The sequence below is a fragment of the Scyliorhinus torazame genome, chromosome 18, assembly GCF_047496885.1.
Source record: "Scyliorhinus torazame isolate Kashiwa2021f chromosome 18, sScyTor2.1, whole genome shotgun sequence".
Lineage (NCBI taxonomy): Eukaryota > Metazoa > Chordata > Chondrichthyes > Carcharhiniformes > Scyliorhinidae > Scyliorhinus > Scyliorhinus torazame.
The window spans coordinates 5,151,278-5,172,657 of record NC_092724.1 but is presented as its reverse complement, the minus strand read 5'-3'; the positions used below and the strand labels follow the sequence as shown (position 1 = coordinate 5,172,657).

General features: G+C 49.9%; 1 long non-coding RNA gene across 1 annotated transcript in view; it reads right to left on the bottom strand.

Moving 5' to 3' along the window:
- The window catches only part of LOC140394764 (uncharacterized), a 90,056-nt gene extending 85,500 nt beyond the window's left edge, over positions 1-4,556 (bottom strand). Inside the window, exon 1 of the long non-coding RNA XR_011935988.1 lies at positions 4,369-4,556. This is a non-coding gene — a long non-coding RNA (uncharacterized lncRNA). The remainder of the gene's footprint in view (positions 1-4,368) is intronic.
- Positions 4,557-21,380: the final 16,824 nt, after the last annotated feature.

Sequence of the window (21,380 nt, the reverse complement as noted above, 5' to 3'; positions counted from 1 at the left end):
TGATTGCCATGGTGTGAGCGATTGCCATGGTGTGAGTGATTGCCATGGTGTGAGTGTATTGCCATGGTGTGAGCGATTGCCATGGTGTGAGTGTATTGCCATGGTGTGAGTGATTGCCATGGTGTGAGTGTATTGCCATGGTGTGAGTGATTGCCATGGTGTGAGTGATTGTCATGGTGTGAGTGATTGCCATGGTGTGAGTGATTGTCATGGTGTGAGTGATTGCCATGGTGTGAGTGATTGCCATGGTGTGAGCGATTGCCATGGTGTGAGTGATTGCCATGGTGTGAGTGATTGCCATGGTGTGAGTGATTGCCATGGTGTGAGTGATTGCCATGGTGTGAGCGATTGCCATGGTGTGAGTGATTGCCATGGTGTGAGCGATTGCCATGGTGTGAGTGTATTACCATGGTGTGAGTGATTGCCATGGTGTGAGTGTATTGCCATGGTGTGAGTGATTGCCATGGTGTGAGCGATTGCCATGGTGTGAGTGATTGCCATGGTGTGAGTGTATTGCCATGGTGTGAGTGATTGCCATGGTGTGAGTGATTGCCATGGTGTGAGTAATTGCCATGGTGTGAGCGATTGCCATGGTGTGAGTGATTGCCATGGTGTGAGTGATTGTCATGGTGTGAGCGATTGCCATGGTGTGAGTGATTGCCATGGTGTGAGCGATTGCCATGGTGTGAGCGATTGCCATGGTGTGAGTGATTGCCATGGTGTGAGTGATTGCCATGGTGTGAGTGTATTGCCATGGTGTGAGTGATTGCCATGGTGTGAGCGATTGCCATGGTGTGAGTGATTGCCATGGTGTGAGTGTATTGCCATGGTGTGAGTGATTGCCATGGTGTGAGCGTTTGCCATGGTGTGAGTGATTGCCATGGTGTGAGTGTATTGCCATGGTGTGAGCGATTGCCATGGTGTGAGTGATTGCCATGGTGTGCATGTATTGCCATGGTGTGAGTGATTGCCATGGTGTGAGCGATTGCCATGGTGTGAGCGATTGCCATGGTGTGAGTGATTGCCATGGTGTGAGTGATTGCCATGGTGTGAGTGATTGCCATGGTGTGAGTGATTGCCATGGTGTGAGCGATTGCCATGGTGTGTGTGATTGCCATGGTGTGAGTGATTGCCATGGTGTGAGTGTATTGCCATGGTGTGAGTGATTGCCATGGTGTGAGTGTATTGCTATGGTGTGAGTGATTGCCATGGTGTGAGTGTATTGCCATGGTGTGAGTGTATTGCTATGGTGTGAGCGATTGCCATGGTGTGAGTGTATTGCCATGGTGTGAGTGTATTGCTATGGTGTGAGCGATTGCCATGGTGTGAGTGTATTGCCATGGTGTGAGCGATTGCCATGGTGTGAGTGATTGCCATGGTGTGAGTGTATTGCCATGGTGTGAGTGTATTGCCATGGTGTGAGTGTATTGCTATGGTGTGAGCGATTGCCATGGTGTGAGTGTATTGCCATGGTGTGAGTGTATTGCCATGGTGCGAGTGATTGCCATGGTGTGAGTGATTGCCATGATGTGAGCGATTGCCATGGTGTGAGTGATTGCCATGGTGTGAGCGATTGCCATGGTGTGAGTGATTGCCGTGGTGTGCGTGTATTGTATTGCCATGGTGTGAGTGTATTGCCATGGTGTGAATGATTGCCATGGTGTGAGTGTATTGCCATGGTGTGAGTGATTGCCATGGTGTGAGTGATTGCCATGGTGTGAGTGTATTGCCATGGTGTGAGCGATTGCCATGGTGTGAGTGTATTGCCATGGTGTGAGTGATTGCCATGGTGTGAGTGATTGCCATGGTGTGAGTGTATTGCCATGGTGTGAGTGATTGCCATGGTGTGAGTGATTGTCATGGTGTGAGTGATTGCCATGGTGTGAGTGATTGCCATGGTGTGAGTGTATTGCCATGGTGTGAGTGATTGCCATGGTGTGAGTGATTGCCATGGTGTGAGTGATTGCCATGGTGTGAGTGATTGCCATGGTGTGAGCGATTGCCATGGTGTGAGTGATTGCCATGGTGTGAGCGATTGCCATGGTGTGAGTGTATTGCCATGGTGTGAGTGATTGCCATGGTGTGAGTGTATTGCCATGGTGTGAGTGATTGCCATGGTGTGAGCGATTGCCATGGTGTGAGTGATTGCCATGGTGTGAGTGTATTGCCATGGTGTGAGTGATTGCCATGGTGTGAGTGATTGCCATGGTGTGAGTAATTGCCATGGTGTGAGCGATTGCCATGGTGTGAGTGATTGCCATGGTGTGAGTGATTGTCATGGTGTGAGCGATTGCCATGGTGTGAGAGATTGCCATGGTGTGAGCGATTGCCATGGTGTGAGCGATTGCCATGGTGTGAGTGATTGCCATGGTGTGAGTGATTGCCATGGTGTGAGTGTATTGCCATAGTGTGAGTGATTGCCATGGTGTGAGCGATTGCCATGGTGTGAGTGATTGCCATGGTGTGAGTGTATTGCCATGGTGTGAGTGATTGCCATGGTGTGAGTGATTGCCATGGTGTGAGTAATTGCCATGGTGTGAGCGATTGCCATGGTGTGAGTGATTGCCATGGTGTGAGTGATTGCCATGGTGTGCATGTATTGCCATGGTGTGAGTGATTGCCATGGTGTGAGTGATTGCCATGGTGTGAGTGATTGCCATGGTGTGAGTGATTGCCGTGGTGTGAGTGATTGCCATGGTGTGAGTGATTGCCGTGGTGTGAGTGATTGCCATGGTGTGAGCGATTGCCATGGTGTGAGCGATTGCCATGGTGTGAGTGATTGTCATGGTGTGAGTGATTGCCATGGTGTGAGTGTATTGCCATGGTGTGAGTGATTGCCATGGTGTGAGCGATTGCCATGGTGTGAGTGATTGCCATGGTGTGAGTGATTGCCATGGTGTGAGTGATTGCCATGGTGTGAGCGATTGCCATGGTGTGAGTGATTGCCATGGTGTGAGTGATTGCCATGGTGTGAGCGATTGCCATGGTGTGAGTGATTGCCATGGTGTGAGCGATTGCCATGGTGTGAGCGATTGCCATGGTGTGAGTGATTGCCATGGTGTGAGCGATTGCCATGGTGTGAGCGATTGCCGTGGTGTGAGCGATTGCCATGGTGTGAGTGTATTGCCATGGTGTGAGTGATTGCCATGGTGTGAGTGTATTGTTGGTGTCTGGACACTGACAGCCAATGTGCCATGGAAGGACATCTTTTAGCCCCCTTGTACCATGCAGGCAGGTAAACTGCTTTACCGTGGCAACACTAATAACACAGCACTAAACTCCAGGCTAAGAGTTATTTGAAGTTATGATGATCTATTCTCAGTGATAATTCAATGGGAAACAAGACTGTGCATATTCACTCAAGCATCTCGACCGCCTACAAATCAAACCACAGAACAACTTGAAGCCCAGTTGTTTACTGAACAAGATGGAACTCAGTCAGGATGACTTACAGATTTCTAAGAAATGTTATTAGGAAACCATTATTGTCTTGCCTGGTTAGAGACATGCATTTTGTCAGCTAAAGCCGACTCTTCCCAAATTAAGGGGGGGAATTCTCTGACCTCCCCGCCCTGTGTTTCTCGGTGGTGGCGCACCATTCGCTGGCAATGGGATGCTCTGCTACCGTTGCTGTCAATGGGAATTGCCGTTGAAGCCACCCCACCCCACCAGGAAACCCATGGGGGGGAGGGGGGAGCTGCCGGTGGAACCAGAGAACCCCGCCGAACAAACCGCCGGAGGATTCCGGCATAATCCATCCTATCCCACACAGAGTGACTTCTTACCATTGGATATGCAACCCCAACGCTTTGAAATTTCTGTGGGGGGAAAGGTGTTAAAGCCATCTTCATAGAATCATAGAATTTACAGTGCAGAAGGAAGTCATTCGGCCCATCGAGTCTGCACCGGCACTTGGAAAGGGCACCCTACCTAAGCCCACACCTATCCCCGTAACTCAGTAACCCAATCCGTCCTTTTTTGGATACTAAGGACAATCAGCATGGCCAATCCACCTAACCTGCACATCTTTGGACTGTGGGAGGAAACCGGAGCACCCGGAGGAAACCCACGCAGACACGGGGAGAACGTGCAGACTCTGCGCAGACAGTGACCCAAGCGGGAATCAAACCTGGGACCCTGGTGCTGTGAAGCAACAGTGCTAGCCACTGTGCTACCGTACCGCCCCCTCTTTCAGTGGACAGAGTTACCCAGTAAATACAGGTCGAGGACCCTTTATTGGGGTCAATTGCATTTGGGATTTCAGATATTTTTCCGAATGCTACATTTAAACTTACATTACAGCTATAGCCTGAAGTAAATAAAATGGCTGGAAAAGTAATGTATCACTGAATAATAAATACAGAGTACCTGTTATAAGTTTCTTTATGACATGTTCACCAGAAAAATCGCAAGGCCTCATACAGACAAACACTCGGCTTCCCGTGCTAAAGGTCAGTGAGGTTCAGAAAAAAATGCTGTTTTCGGACGTTTTCCATTTTCAGACTTACGGATAAAGCATACCCTGAATCATGAGAACATTTCAAATAATATATGCCTTTGTGCCTTACTTCTATGTCTCTAAGTTCAGATGTGTCATCGTTTTGCCACAGAGATTGGCCCATTTGTACTGCCAGAATGGTGTTGTAAATTGGACTTTCATCCTTTACTGGAAGTTACGTTTACAAACTTTGCTGCAAATTCTGGGCCAAGCTCTCGTCTTAGTCTCCCCTGATGTGAACCACAGACACTGTTCCGGGAATAATCACCCATGGGTCATGGAGGTGATCAACATCACATAAAATGTTACTCACATTGAATGTTGTGGTTCATCACTCAGAATTTATGTACCATTAATCAGAGCATTTACACAATGGAGAAGCATTTATTCCATCTTGTTTATATTTCTAAATTCTTCATCTCAGCACAATCATTGTACATACAAACGTGTGTGCATGTGTGTGGATTGCATGTGGATGAATGGAGATACTCAAAGACCATTACTCCATGACATGGCTCAACCAATTGAAGTCAGAATGGGATTATATGGGGCAATTTTAACCTGACCCGTCTGGCGGAAAACGGACTGGATGATATTGACTGCGTGTTTTATACTCAGTCCCGTCACTTCACTGGCTTCAACAGGGGGGCTTGTGGCACAGTTGGAGTGCTCCTCTCACTGAACCAAAAGCTGCGGGTTCAAGTACAACAGCAGGACTTGTTGGCCAGAGAAGGAGCATTCAACGGGGTTCAACAGGCTGGTAATCAGCATGGGAACCCTGACACCATTTTCCCCATTATCTCCCAAAGGGTGAAAAACAGTGTGAGTGTGAAGATAGACTTTTAAAAATTGACTTAAATGGACAGGGTGCAAAAATGTCAGCTGGTTCATTCCTCACGGCGCTGAGTTCCAAACACTGTGAGTAACATGTCAACGTGCGACAGAGTTTTATCAGTTTTGGAATGGTAAATGCCTATTCGATCCATCTATAATGACTCAGATACAATTTATACATTGCCGACACCACGGTCTCAGGATATTCTCATTTTCCGTTCTAAATGAATCAATGAATCTTGATGATAACTTGAGAAGAATATCATAAAACTTCCAAAAATGACTCAACTTGATGCAGTGCAATGCGCTGGGGCAGGAATCTCTGTTGGCTGACGCCGAAATCACGAAATGTGGTTGGGTGGAGAATATGGAAATCACGGCGGGAGCCGATTTGATGCCAAATCGCTGTTGGCTGCCACTTGGCAACGGCGTCAATGTGGTCCAGAATGCATGTACAGTAAACACCGTTTACATATCAATAGCGGGTCTGACCCGGTATTCTCCGGGGCCGCCGCGATTCCCCGCCTCCGATGGGCCGAGTTCCCGATGACGCGGTTCATTTGTGCTTTTAAAAATCGTGAAAGCTGCGTGGTGGCTGCTGAGGGAGAGAGAGGAGGTATGCAGTGTCCAACATCGCCAGAACTTGCTGACAGTTGTGCCACTGGCCAGGGAAGCTTCTGCCTGGGCCGGGGGGGGAGTAGCGGAGGGTGGCCAGGAGGTGGGCTGCGGTGTCGGGGTGGACAGACACAGAACACCATTGCTGCAGCTGGCAAGGCAGCCATGCAGCTGCATACACCGCTGACAGCGCACTGTAAACTTAGGGCCATGGTTCGTATAGATGTCCCCTCCTCCCGGCTGCCCCCCTAGGTGCCCTCTGGCTCAGTCAACCCATCAGCTGTATGGGCGCGCTCCAGCACAACCAGTACCCCTTGTTGGCTGGGATGAGTGTGTGCGGGGAGTGTAATGTGTGTGTGCGGCTGCAGCTTGTCAGCCTCCCGAGTGTCAGTCACGGACCCGGCGAATCCCGCACCGTTTCTCATTGGAATCGATTGTGTTCCGCGTGGCACTGGTTCTAGCCCCTGCACCGTTGCTGAATCAGTCCAGGTTCGGCGCCAGTTTTGCTGTTGTGAATGTCCTCGACCCTGCCGCGGCGTCAACACTTCCACCCCTGGTGTCCAGATAAACACTGTTGATTCCTACCTTGTTGGTAAACAGCAACATTTCATTCATTCAGTGACATTTGGGGTTTTGGGGGGGGTTTTCCCGGCCCGCTCGCCCTGCGTAAATCCCGTTATTGCTGCTACGTCGAGTAAGCGGCCATAACGGGAGAGAATTCAGAAGGCAATGTTCCCTGGCCCTCCTCACTGACATAATCAGGTTCACATCCAGTCAGAGCATGAGGCTGATTAGCATAAATTTGATAAAAGCAAATTACTGCGGATGCTGGAATCTGAAACCAAAGAGAAAATGCTGGAAAATCTCAGCAGGTCTGGCAGCATCTGGAGGGAGAGAAAAAGAGCTAACGTTTCGAGTCCAGGTGACCCGTTGTCATAAATTTAAATTCATTTAAATATGCTGAAACGCTTAATGCAGTTGCTTCCGGGGTGTCAGATGCCCGCCCGCCCCCCTCCCCACCCCGCCACCATGACATCACACTGGCGAGTATCACTATTGGTTTCCTAAAACGGAAACCGGTCGCGATAACTGCACCAGGGGCTCGGGGGTGAGTGAAGCCCCCAGGTGTTGAGGGACACGATTGGGCAGTGCCAAGCCCCCAGGGCTGTCAGGGAACCCCAGTGAGGTGGGTGTTTCCACTATGTGGGGATGCTCGCAACGTTGGGGGCGGGGTACTGAAGCCCCCAATGTTGGCGATGGTGAGGGGGGAGAGGTTGTGGGGGGGGGAGGGATACTGAAACCCCAATTCCGGCAATGACGGTGGGTGGGGCGGGGGGGGGGGGGGGATTTACTTTCAATTTGAGATCAGGTGCGCCCCAATCTCAGTAGAGCCGACTTGCAAGTTCTGTGGGCCCCCGCCCCGCCCGAGTGATGGTGCAAAACACTCACCACCACCCTGCTTTTTTTTTTAATGACAAAATGTTGGAAGATCTGAAGGGAAAATCTATCTGTTTCTGTCAGCACGCCTGATGTTCAAGCAGAACCTGACACTTGCTATTTTGGAGAAAATTCTGCCATTTGAGTCAGTGCACCAATAGGAAAGGCGAGATTTGATTGTTCAGGAAAGTAGCATCACTCGTGTGCTGAGCAAGGCAAGAGAACAAGTTGTCATGTTGGGTGTTCCGATACACAAACGAACCAACACGGTTGTGGATGGTACAACTGTTTTATTATTCTGTACAATAATATCTATTAAATTCTGGCTGTGGTTCGTATTTCACCAGCTAACCTGTGGACCCAGCCCTAGCACTATCTTAGTGAGGCACTCAGCACATGGTGTATGTCTGAGTGACACGCTGTGAGCTCTGTGCTCTGAGCTATCTCCTGGTAGAATGAGCGGGAACTGTGGTGTTCCCTGTTTTATAGTGCGTGTGCTCTCACTGGTGATTGGCTGTGATGTTGTGTGTGTGCTGATTGGTCCGTCGACCTGTCCATCAGTGTGTGTGATTGCACCATGATATGTTAATATGGATATCATGACATAAGTATAAATAAAACAAATACAATACTTGATTTCTCTACTCCTCTCATTTGGATGCCAGCTGGACTTTGCAGCACCCGAAATCCTTCGCCATAATTTTCCACAGATATGATACAGTTGGGGGCTGACAGTGAGAGATCTGCTGGCAAAGAGGCTGACAAAAGGTGTGATTTAACTATCAGCATCTCAAGGAACTAACATCAAAACATTGCTTTGCGTTGAAAGAAAATGCTCTCTCCTGCCATCCGCCCAATCGTTTGTACTTTAATTCCCAGTCACACATTTACATGCACCAAACCAATCAATGTTAAAGTCAACCGCCTTGAAATGGGGCTTCTCGAATATTAGCATGAACATATTTAGACGTTGTTGGTAGCACAGTGGCTAGCACCGTTGCTTCACCGCGCCAGGGTCCCGGGTTCAATTCCCGGCTTGCGTCACTGTCTGTGTGGAGTCTGCACGTTCTCCCCGTGCCTGCGTGGGTTTCCTCCGGGTTCCCCGGTTTCCTCCCACAAATCCCGAAAGACGTGCTTGTTAGGTGAATTGGACATTCTGAATTCTCCCTCCGTGTACCCGAACAGGCGCCGGAGTGTGGCGACTAGGGGATTTTCACAGTAACTTCATTGCACTGTAAGCCTACTTGTGACAATAAAGATTATTATTATTTCTCTATCAACTATTTCAATGGAGGTGGCTAACCATTTAGATCAACGGATTAATACCTCTGTTCAATTACAACACAAAGGATGATCACATTCGCATTAATATTTGAAAGTTCTCATTTGAAGATAGACATGACTAACGGACACCAACATGGTTTGCAGTAAGGCTTCCGAGAGACATTTGTAAAAATAAAGTGCCATAAGTGATTGTGTGAGAAGGCATTTCTGAGTCAACTCGAAGGAACACTTTTATTCCCCAGTTACAGTCAAATCATGAATACGCACCAGCCAGCGGTGTGGGGAAACTTTTTAATGTGACCCTGCCATGTTGCTATCGCCTTCAAAATTCAAAAATTGAATGCAGTAAACCATTCGCATCCTTGCCCGCGATCTAACGGCCGCATTGCACCCGGCGCAGATCTGGGCGACCCGGTTAGATAACGGCAAAGCCAAAATCGAGATTCACGGTGGGCGCGAATCAGTTTGCTATCCGGCTCGCTCCCGATGGCGAGTTCCGGATCTCACCCAAAGATGGCGAGAAAATCGGAAACCACAATTTGCATTCATTTCAATCTCATTAGCGAGATTGGAGTAAAATCTAAAGGCCTCCCGCGATCAAATCGACTCCCAAGCGAGAAATCAGGCCCGCATCGTTTAGTACTTCCTTTCAAAAACGTGAAGCTGGCACAATGATTGCTGAGGGGACCCGAGGAGGGGAGTAGCCATTTCCAATCACGGACATGCAGCTCCCGGGCAGCAGAGCTGCTGCCCCAGTGCTCCGGGGGCGGGTGGGGAACACCCCGGGGGGGTGGGTGTGGTCAGGGGGCTGAGGTCTTCCATGACAGAGGTTGCCCCAGGGGCAGGAGGACGGGCTGGGTAGGGGCAACAAGAGGTGGGGGTGCAGGCAGGTCCGCTGTGAAAATTAATGTGACAGAGGCCTCACATGTATCCAGTGTAACATGTTTCAATGGTGCACAAAATATAAATTTCCACTCCTCCTTGCTACAGATAGTGATCCCCTCCCCCCTCAGTGCCCACTCAGTGTTCCTCGACCTTCTTCATCTTACGTGGTTCACTGCTACGTCCAGGTGTGTACCAGGATGCCCAACAGATGTGGAGGCAGCCTGCTGATTTCCGTGCCCTGCGGCCTTTGCTGCCCTGGGTGGATGTCCTCTGGATGGCCTGGAGTCAGAGTGCCACCCTGTTCTGCCCACTGCCCACGAGAGGCGCCGGTGTCAAGAGGCAGTGATTCAGAAGAATTGGAGGCCTCTGTCGTCTCCCCGGTGGAAGGTCTCGGGTTGGCCTCCAGTGCTTCCTTCGCCCTGATGATGCCCGTAGACCCCTGGGGAACACCATGGGATGGAAGGGCAGTTGGAATGAGCTCCAGAGGCCTCTGGGCTTGGCACTGCCTGTCCTTGAAGTTTCACATTGTCTGCATCATGGCGTCGGCACCCTCGGCGATGCTCCTCAGTGAATGGGCCATGCTTTGCAGTGTTGCGGCAATGTCCACCTGCATCTGGGACGCATTCCCCAGTGACTGGGACATGCTGTCGAGGCCCTCAGCTATGGTCGCCTGACTGAGCCACCACTCATGGCGTGGATGTCGTGCACCAGGCTCTCCACTGCGGTCACCACCCCAGCAATGTTAGCCTCTGTGCCATGCAGTGTCGGCGTCATCTCCTGCACCAGTCATCTTTGGGACTCCTCCAATCAGCTACTGACTCACTGGAGTGTTGCTGTCACCCCCCTCTGATTCTTAAGGCTGCATCCTAGAGACTGTAAGAGCTTAGGGATAGCCTTGTCCAGAGGCTCGGCATCTGACTGGGATTCAACTGAGTTTTGTGGTCCACAGACCTCCAACTGCGGACTCCCTTGGATGTTCTGCCTCCACCTGATGTGCATCAGCATCTGTGTGGTGCTCATCAGATTGTGCCCCAGATGCCTGCCTACGAATGTTGACCATCGAGGTGTGTGTCTCTGTACTGGTGCAAAGTGGGGGTGAAAGCTGTGACGCGCCAATGGTGGTCTCCTTGGAGCTCTCCTCCGAGGTAGTCTCTTGGGTGGCAGGGGGAGTGGCCCCAATGACCCGGCCCCATCGGGAGGAGATCATGCGAGAGACAGACATGCGGTCAGTGTGAGCAAAGGATCATTTTATCTGACTTGAACAACTCACCTGAGGCAGATCACCTGGGTGAAGGAGCAGTGGATCCTCACCTCTGCGGCGCCGGCCAACCTCACAGCCAGTGACTGGTCCTCCCTCTATTACGTCCGCGATCTCCAGGGCCCGTTCCTTATGTCGGGTGAGGACTCTGACGTCGGGTACTCCGCCCTCCGTCATGTCTCGTTCGCTCCTGTTACAAGCGAGCTTCTCCTGCGGGGACAGGGACAGGAGATTCTCAGCCACACGCTTGACGGATCAGTGGAGTCTATAGCAGGTGGTATGTGAAGGGCAGCGGACTGGGACATGAAGGGGTTGTTCTGGGGGGAGCCAGGGGGGTTCTGAGGAACAAACACAATGATCGATATGGGGGGGGGGGGTGCAAGGTGTCAACCAGCGATTTGTGGGGGGTTATAAATTTGATCGCTGGCAGGTGGAACTGATGCCAGGAGAGTGGGGGTGATTTACCCTTGCGGCTCGTTGGATCTTGGTGGTTTCCCTCCGACAGTTGACAGCGGTGCTCAGTACAAGCCGCTGCCACTGCCACCCAGGCGGCATTGCTGTCCCTCCTGCTGTGCCTCCGACCGCCTCGGGGGACCAGGATAGCCCGTCTCGTATCCACCCGCGTCCAACATGCTGTTCAGGCCGGCATCACCGGGGCGACGGGCTGGTCTGTGTGCTTCCATTCTTCTGTGTTGACTGTGGTGAGGGAGCATTTAAAAGCAGCTCCCTCGTGTTAGCGGCGAGCAGCTGGGGTGCGTGTGTGGTGGATCAGACGGTGAGCGAGACTGGAATGGAGAGGAGCTCATTTTTGGTACTGAGTGCCGTTTGGTACAGGTCACAATCTCGCCAACCTTACCGTCGAACAGCGCCCCACCAATCGTGCCCGAAATGACACTTAGAATTTATTCTGTTAGATTTCGGCCATAGGTTCTAAATCCCTCCGTATACTCACCCCTCCAATTCTCTGTGATCTCCTCCAGCCCCACGACTCTCTGAGCTCCTGCACTCCTCTAATTCCGGCCTCTCGAGCATCCCCATTTTCAATTGCTCCACCATTTGTGGCCTTGCCATGAGATGCCTCGACCCCAAACTGTGGAATTCCCTAAAGGAGGGCACAGGGATAAACCAGGAAGCAACAGACCAGTCAGTCTAACCTCAGTGGTGGGGAAACTATTGGAAGCAATTCTGAGAGACAGAATTAATCTGCATTTGGAGAGGCAGGGATTAATCAGGAACAGTCAGTGTGGTTTAGTTAAGGGGAGATCAGATCTGACCAACTTGGGTGAATTTTTTGAAGAAGTAACTAGGTGTCTAGGTGAGGGCAATGCATTTGATGTAGTATTCTTGGACTTTAGTAAGACTTTTGATAAGGTCCCACATGGGAGGCTGATAGCGAAGGTAAGAGCCAATGGGACCCAAGGAAATTTGGCAAATTGGGCCTGGAAATGGCTGAGTGGCAGGAAGCAGAGGGTGATGGTCGAGGGGTGTTTTTCTGACTGGAAGCCTGTGTCCAGTGGGGTCCATTAGTGATCTGTGTTGGGATCCTCACTATTTGTGGTTGTGGTTTGTGGCACGATTGCACAGTGATTAGCACTGCTGCCTCACAGCACCAGGGACCCAGGTTCAATTCTGGCCTTGGGCAACAGTCTGTGCGGAGTCTGCACGTCCTCCCCGTGTGTGCGTGGGTTTCCTCCGGGTGCTCCGGTTTCCTCCCACAGTCCAAAGATGTGTAGGTTAGGTGGATTGGCCATGATCAAAATTGCCCTTTAGTGTCCTTTAGGTGGGGTTGGGGAATAAGGCGGGGGAGTGACATGGATGAAGTGCTCTTTTGGAGGGCTGGTACAGATTCAATGGGCCAAATGTCCTCCTTCTGCACTGAAGAGATTCTATGATATAAATGATTCAGACATGAATGTAGGAGGGTTGATCAGTACGTTAGCGGATGACATGGAAATTGGTGGGGTGGTAAATAGTGAGGAGGGTAGCCTTCGATTACAGGAGGATATAGACGGGCTGATCAGTGGCAAATGGAATTCAATGGATAAGTGTGAGGTGATGCACTTGGGCAGGACAAACAAGGCAAGGGAATACAGGATAAACGGCAGGACCCTGGGAAGCACCGAGGATCAGAGAACCCACATTATAGGAGGGATGTGATAGCACTGAAAAGGGTGCAGAGGAGATTTACCAGAATGTTGCCTGGGCTGGAGAGTTTTAGTTATGAAGAGGGATTGGATAGACCGGGGTTGTTTTTCTTGGAGCAGAGGCGACTGAGGGGGGACGTGACTGAGATGCATAACATTTTGAGGGGCACCTCTAGAAACTTTTTCTCTTGTTGTGGGAACCAATGACCAGGGGGCAGGAGGTTTAGAGGAGATGTGAGGAAAACTGTTTTTACCCAGAGGGTGGTAGGAGTCTGGAATTTGCTGCCTGAAACGAGGACAGTTAAGAAGTATTTAGATGGGAATTTGCGATGACAAGGCATACACGGTTATGGAGCTGGGAAATGGGATTAGAATGCTTAAGTGGTTGACTTGTCTGTGCTTTCAGTCTCTGTGACTCCCCAAACCTTTCTGCCTCTTCATCTCTCCTTTCCTCTTTAACAGGCTCCAGGCCCTTAAAGCTTACCTCTTTGACGAAGCTTAGCATCTACCCTGATATCTCCTTATGTGACACAGTGTCAAATGCTGCTTTACGTTGCTCCTGTTCGGCACCTTGCAATGTTTCTATACTTTACAAAAATATAAATGCGAGTTATTGTCATCGTCTTTTTCAGTCAATTGATGAGCAATGTGAGCTGAGGATTGTATTATTTTCTCTCTTTGATGTCTGTCCCATTGTTAAAAATTTGGTCCATGGTCCACAAGTCACTGTCTGAAACTCTGTACAACAGAACCTCTTTGTTTCTGAGTTTAAACAATGATTACTATTGGGCTAGTTGCTTGGGCAGGGGGAAAAGGGGCGTGAAATCCAAGTCTAGCACCTGCATACACACTCACTGGAGCAGGAGTGTGACTTATTTGTCCCTGAAGACTCAAATCATTGAGGCCAATCCTAATCTCCTAATGGTTGATTTTAGCCAACTCAGCAAATAAACCTTCCTGGTTCACGTGGGTGGGTTTCGGACCAGACTGTCCACTTTCTATTGATTTTCAAACCTCTTCCACATTATATTACAGTCTTTAAAAGATTAATATCGGTTTAAACACAGAGTTCTTCTGAGGCATGTGTTATCTCATAAAAGTGAGTACTCTGGAGGGTTGGTGATTCTGCACAAGATGAAACATTGACACACATCAAATTTAATTGTTTTATTCCACAGGAGCCAGATGTGATGAATTTCCTACCAGAATGCCAGACTAGAAATGTCTCCAGCTGTTTCCACTTGCAAAGACGTTTTCCAGCAGTTAGCCCTACATAATGGGCCTGTGACAAACATTGACATCTCCTTGCCCTGAAACCAGAAGGGACACGATGCTTCATGCCGTAAATATTCCTGCAAGGGTGGCGAGTCTTGAGGACCACAGATAACTTTGGAAAGTGAAAAGCAATGTTAACATTCGGATTTACACCCAATAACCTCTCTACTTGAGGGACTGAATAGGAGATTAGGTTCTTTATTTCATACTGGAATGCTGCTCCTTGAGGGCACTCGCACTACAGTGGCAGCTCCGATGCAACGTTGTGTGGCTTCAAGTGAACACTACATTCACCCTGTGTAAGTGCCCTGAATCTGGCCTCCCGCTGGTGCTGCACCCCTGGAATGGAATGTCTCACTCCGCTTTGCTCTGGAGATACTCTGGCTCTCAACATCAGATTTACGCTTCATAAGAATAACAATCTTTGGGCCTTTTATCCTGAATGTTCAGTGTCTGATTCAGCCTGCTGCACACTTCTGCTGCTGACCCTGCCCAACATTCTGGGGTCAAAGGGAGTTTCCTCCTTTTCCAACACCCTGCTGGGCGCTGGGTCACGAAGGTCTTGTGTCCCATAGAAATACCATCCTTCCAGAAACATGTCACAATATGGCCCATGCAATCATTGAAGAAAAACACTTTCAGATGGCCTGGGCGATGTCCACAGACACCTCCTCTCAATGGGTGCACCAGCTCCTGCTATTTTGCCAGAGTATGCACGGGGAAACATTTTGCTTAGGAAGTCCATTCCCTCAGCCTCGCTGTCTCCGGTGTGGGTGATATTGTTTCGGATGTAAGTTCACCCCAAACCAGGAAGATGAAGAAGGTTGGAATCTGCCCGTCCAACTGGTTTGGGGAATGCACCAGAAGGGTTGCGGACTCTTGACCCTCACAAATTTAATGTGAGTGGGTTAACACTAAAATTGTGATGTAAATATTCCCTAAGGAACCGTACAAGAGTTTTCACATTCGAGATTGAAATTTTGCTTATCAGCTAAGAACTTATTTTTAACAGTGATGAAGCCCATTCCTTCGCAGCATTTGGTAGGTTTACATAGAGACAAGGGAGACTTCAGATTCAACATCGCTTTGTGTTAAAGTAGCTCACCCCGGCCATGTCAGGAAGAGGAAATTAGCCAAGGCTGGGCCAGGTTGTGATGCCTCCTGTTAGGGAATACATTAGCAGCAATCATTGTGACACATGAATGCTGATAACTTGGGCGATGGCGGGAGGGGTGATGGGCACATGTCAGCATGTTGCTCGGCGAAGGGCCAATTCCTTCGGGAAGCAGGGGAGGGGGGAGAAAATTGGCACAGGAAATAATTGTTGGCTCCATTCTGGAGCTGATTCTACATTGTGGACAGTGAGCCTGGGGATTGATACTGGGGCCACTAGATGGCACTCTGCACCAATGACAATCAGACTATGTTTATTAGGGTAAATGTGGCTTAAAATGACACACAGAATGACTGCATCGCAGCTGTTTAAGACAGTAGGAAAGATGTTCGAAGATCCACCTTCCAGTAGTAAAACGATGAGAATCTTTTTGTACACTTTGATGAATCACCAGATGTCTAAAAATTAAAGGAAAAGGCTTTTAAACTTGAGAAATTCTACATGTTGATGGAGGTAGCCTTGCGTATACTGGGATGACCTGTGCACCCACATTGGTGAAATAGAACAGTTCTGATGCTATCAATATTAATAATAAATGAGACATTCGCAGTGAGCAATTTGGAGTGACTCCCACAAACAACGAGGGTGGGCTGGAAACAAATGTCAAATTGAGAGGTCTGTAGAACGAGTCTTAAATTGCTTTTCATAAAAATGACAGAAGCATACGTGAGCAGAGCTATGTGGGACTGCTCCCCCACCCCCATACTCACCGCCACCCCCACTCCTGTCTAAGTACTTGGGGGCCTAGCCGCATGAACAGGTGAGTCTGTGGAAGTGCTGATGGATTAAAGCCTGTTTCAGGAAAGTAAAGACAGACGGTGCAGCCATTCGCTCCTATTTCCAACAACACTAATGTTTGTGTCTCCTTATTCCACACTGCGAATGGCAGCTGAGCTGATAGAAAAAGAGGGAGAGTTCATCGTAGAGGCGCCCCTCCTTGGCCTGAAACAGCGTAGACAGCGAACGCTTTCAGTCAGAAGGAAGGTGGGCAGGTGAAGGAAATGCCTCTGGCCAGATTCACTCCATCAAAATGATAGCAAATAAAACCAAAGAGTTGCCACTTGTGGAGCTAATCACACTTACGCGGAGAGTGTGCCCTGAGTCTTTGCTCTGAGGTTGTATCTTGTGATAGTGTATGAGGGCACTTTGTCTAAAAATCATTGCGAAAATGTTATTGATGAAATAAAGAATATTTCTTGCCAAATGTAACTCATCGCCTATTCCTGACGAGCTGGAGACTGTTCTTGGAAAATACACAATCGAAGGGGAATATGTATATAAATATAAAGCAGCCCTCATGTCATCATGGAGCACGTGGCCCCAGCTGGGCTACTTCTGAAGTGTCGTCAGGTTGTAATGTAGGCGAATACACCTGTCAATTTGCATGGGGCAAAGTCCCACATATAACTAGTCAGATTGGTTGAGGGAAAAGCGTTGGCCAGGATCGAACTCGCTTTCTCTTCTTTGAAACGTGCCATGGGATTTCTGCTTCCTGAGCAGGCGTATAGGGTCTTAGTTTAACGTCTCATATACAATTCAGCCCTGAAGCATCAGCTTCATTATGCACTGAGGAACCTGGAGTGGGAGCTGAACCCATGACCCTCTGACACAAGGTGCAATCTCTGAGCCTTGCCCGATGCCTGAAGAATGATTATCAACAGACTTCACTGAATAAGACTGGGAGAGATTCTTTAATGTGAACTTATCATTCAAGGCAGACATCATACTCATTAAAATGTTCGCCGATGATGCAGGCCTTCTTTCAAGGAAGGCCATTTAATTTCTTTGAATCAATTTATTTATTTTTTAATTTTTCCAATTGAGGGGCAATTTAGCGTGGCCATTCCACCTACCCTGCACATCTTTGGGTTGTGGGGGGCGAGACCCACGCAGACACGGGGAGAATGTGCAAACTCCAAACGGACAGTGACCCGGGGCCGGGATCGAACCAGGGTCCTCGGCGCCGTGAGGCAGCAGCGCTAACCACTGCGCCACCGTGCTGCTCTGTTAAATCAATTGATGACCCCGTCCCACACCGGCACATGAATGTGCACACACATGCACAACCACACGTTTACACATAATAACACACATGCAGGGAGCACCTCAAAGCATTTAGTCTCAATGCAGCTTATTTACTACTGGATGTCAATGTGGAAATAGAATCTCACAGCCCCCACCACCACCCCCCCCCCCCCCCCCCACTGCTCCTAGGCATACTTTGGAGATAGGTCTATACTGCTGAAGCTATGTATTGCATTGTACATTAACTGAGAAAGCTCTTTAAATGTGTGTGTGTATGTATGTGTGTGACCGCACACATGAAACAGCAAAATATCAGCTACTCACACAATTATTTGCAAAAGTGTTTATTTCAGATCCACACTTAAGATTGCTGAATGTTAACCATTGACTAAATAATAGCTCTTACGCAAACGGCTGGAGACTATAAAGGGAGCCGCAACAGAGAAATATCGCCACCACCCCATTTACATTTCCACAATCTGCAGCACTGCAGAATATTATATATCATCGCTTTCTGGTGGCCTTTTCAATCAGCAGTCACATACCTCACACATCTGTGGGCGGGTGAGGGGGATGGGCAGTTCCAAACAGCCCACGCAAGAGGGGGAGTTCAGAGCGATAAAAGCAACTTTGTCCTTTATTTTTTTTTAAAGAATGCTCGCTGTCAACCACAGACAGGACAAGGCAGGTCAGACACATCGAAGCAGTTCAAACTGCGCGCAGAAGGCAAAAGGGATTGTGAAAATCTGTTTTCCTTCGATCTGGTGTGTAGGGACCCTACAGAATGATCTCAGGCGTATTGAAGGGATTTTCTCTCTGGTTTTGCCCCCATAATACCCCCCGGGAGGCCTATATTGGCGTAAGTTTTCATTTCCTGAAGTTTCTGTAAATGTTTAGCTGTAGGAATATCATCAGCCCCGTGCAACGGGAATTGGTCTGAAATGCACCTTTACAACGAGAGTTAAATGTTACAGGACTTCTGGGCTCATGGCTGATGGGAGTAGTTAGAGGCCGGTTCTAGATTTCAGCATTATACAACAAACCATGAAACCATTTAAGTTTTAGCAGCTGCACACTCACAGCCACCAATCCTGGGTAATGTCAGGAACTATTGCATCATTGCATTAAATGATTGCCCACATTAAAACATGACGACATAAAACTGGAGAGCTTTACCGAGGAGTGGAACCTCCTCCCACACTCCGTACTGCTCCACCCCAGGCCCACAGGCAGCGCATGCATGTGGAATGTGGGTGACAATTGGATCTGGTTTGGCCGGGGTGCCCTTAACAGTGAAAGAACCTGTCGAAAGTCACTGACCAGGTTGGTGAATGGAGGATGGTGGTTGACGTGGCCAGGCGATGCTCCAGAAAATGATTGCAGAAACGAAGAGGTGAAAATTGGAACAAAAAGTGTAAATCTTATGTAGCAGTAGCACAATTCACATCAACACGAGATGCCAGGAGTGAACATAAAACCCTCACATCTGGCATTACTGTGACACAATTAATGGAAACTATGGGTAGGATTTTCCATTCTCCACCGCTAAGATCGGGAAATCTGATTGGGAGGAAAACCCCGCGTTGAGCCAGACACGGGATGGGCGCCGTGCGGCAGACCCATCCCCAGTCTCTGCGCCCGCCCCATTGGCTGCAGTGGGCTTCACACCCTGTCCCAGCAGGAATATGCAAACCGCTGATCGGAATTGATTGAATGCAATTATAGGGCTGGACGCCCGGTTTCTTCCCTCGCCGCCCCCTTCGTTATGCTCAGACCCCCGCAGCAGGAACTCCACTGACCATGCTTTGGTGTAAGTATTGACAGGTGCTGTCCTGGGTCGATGGACACCGAAGCGGGTTCAGCCCATTGCTCATGTGCCCCTCTGCCGCTGCCCGGTTGCAGAGGGAGGGTCTCCCAAGGGTCCTGGGGGTTGGATGGACTCGGGCTGTGGATAAAAGGTTGACCCCAGAAGCCTCCCCGGGATGTGGGGTCAGTGTCTGGACTGCCCCTTCCAGCCCTGGATAACCTGAAGGTCACTCTTAGCATGGTGACCTCAGCCAGCCCTCTGTTCAAAATCATCAGCTTGGCCAGATCTATTTAAGTGGCCTTTGCACCCTGAACTACTCTGCCTGATAACCGATGAGCAGATCAGGCAGTTCCTTGAAGAATTAATGCCAGGAACACTTTCCCTTCCCTCACATTTGTTCCCTCAGCCCTGTGCTTTTAAAACTACTGCTTTTTGAAATGTCTCAGCCTTCCTAGATCGTCCACAACAGTAAGAAGCCTTGAAATCCCCTGAGATCCTTTGAAATGCTAAACCTTCATTCAACTTGACAGTGCAGTACCTTTAATTTGCCTTTGAGTGACAACGTAATGCTTGAAACTCAGCAGCTAGCAGGTTTGATTGTTTATCTTTCCCTTCATGCTTGAATGCATCTGAGGTATCCTCCAGTGATCCTAACCACAATGTTTATAAACCCTGGGTAGGGTCCTGGGTCCAACCACTCACCCACAGCCTCAGCCCACCCATTTACCAGGGCCCTTGAAGGGCAATCTCTCTGCGGCCTGGCAGCAGCGGAGGGGCACATAAGCAATGGGCTGACCCCCTTGACCCCCACATGGGGTCCATTGCGCCAGACTAGGGAATCACCACCAGGGTATTAGTGCCATGGTGCCAGGGGGAAGTGTACCAATGGCAGTCCAAGGGGCAGGGACTGAAGGGGGAGTGGAAAGAGGGGGCTGAAGAGGGGATGGCTGACGGGAGAGCTGAGGGGGGTGACTGGGGTGGCTGCTTTGAGGCTGAGAGCGTCGGTTCTGGCGGGATTGGGTCACACTCATGCATGCGTGGTGTGTGTGTGTGTGTGGGGGGGTAATCTGTTATCCCCGTGTTGGGGCGGTTGGATTTGTATTGTGGGGGGGAGGGGCCCTGTCCCTGCCCGTTGGGAGAGAGCACCCGATCAAAATGGTGGCCCGACCCCAGTGAGGGCCTGTATCAGAGAATATGTATTCCACGTCATCCCAAAATGGCCACCCACATTCAGGATACCCCAAAGCACTTTGCAGCCAATGAAACACTTTTGACATGTGTTCACTGCTTTCCTGCAGGAAACGTTGACATTTTGCTGGGGGCAAAGCAGAGGGGATTGGGCCGAAGGGCCACCTCCTGCACTGTAGGAATTTTCAGCGGGATTCTCCCTTCCGGGGATTAAGTCCCACGCCGGCGGGAAAATCGGCAACAACGACTCCGGTGTCAACGGGCCCCCAAGGTGAGGAATTCTCACCTGTCTAGGGGGCTATGTGGACGGTGGAGGGGTTGTCACCGGTCCAGCCGGCGCCGGCATGATTCCGTGCATGCGCAGACCAACCCTGTATTTTGGCCCATGCGCGGGGTTCTCTTCTCTGCGCCGGCAAATCGCAATTTTCCGGTGTCTCGACAGCGGAATCAATGCGTTCCGCTCCTCATGTACCATAAATGCCATTGGAATTTCATTAGCAAGCCTGATGAGGTACTCTCCGGGGCCTCCGCTATTCTCCGCCTCCAATGGGGAGGTCACTCGTGCTTTTAGAAATGGCTGGCGAGGGAGAGAGAGAAGGTAGGACACGGAGAGGCACGACAGTGGGCTGACGGTCCCGACACTGGCCGGGTTGGCTGGGGAGGGGGTTCCCTGCTAGGTGCTGGGGGAGGGGTGGGTGGGTGACGGGCAGTTTGGCCAGGGTGACCCTCCCACGGGACTGGGGTGTACAGTCACGGACCGCCATTTCCGTGGCAACCAAGGCAGCCATCATGCTGTGCACCCCGCTGGCCACTCTGTTTCTGTGGTGGACACCAGCTGTATAGGTGTCCCACCCCACCACGCCTGCACCCCACCCTCCGCCATACCCACCGCCGACACACACTGGCGGGCCATCACCACGCCCATCCAAGGGCAACGCCCATAGTAGCCCCCTACA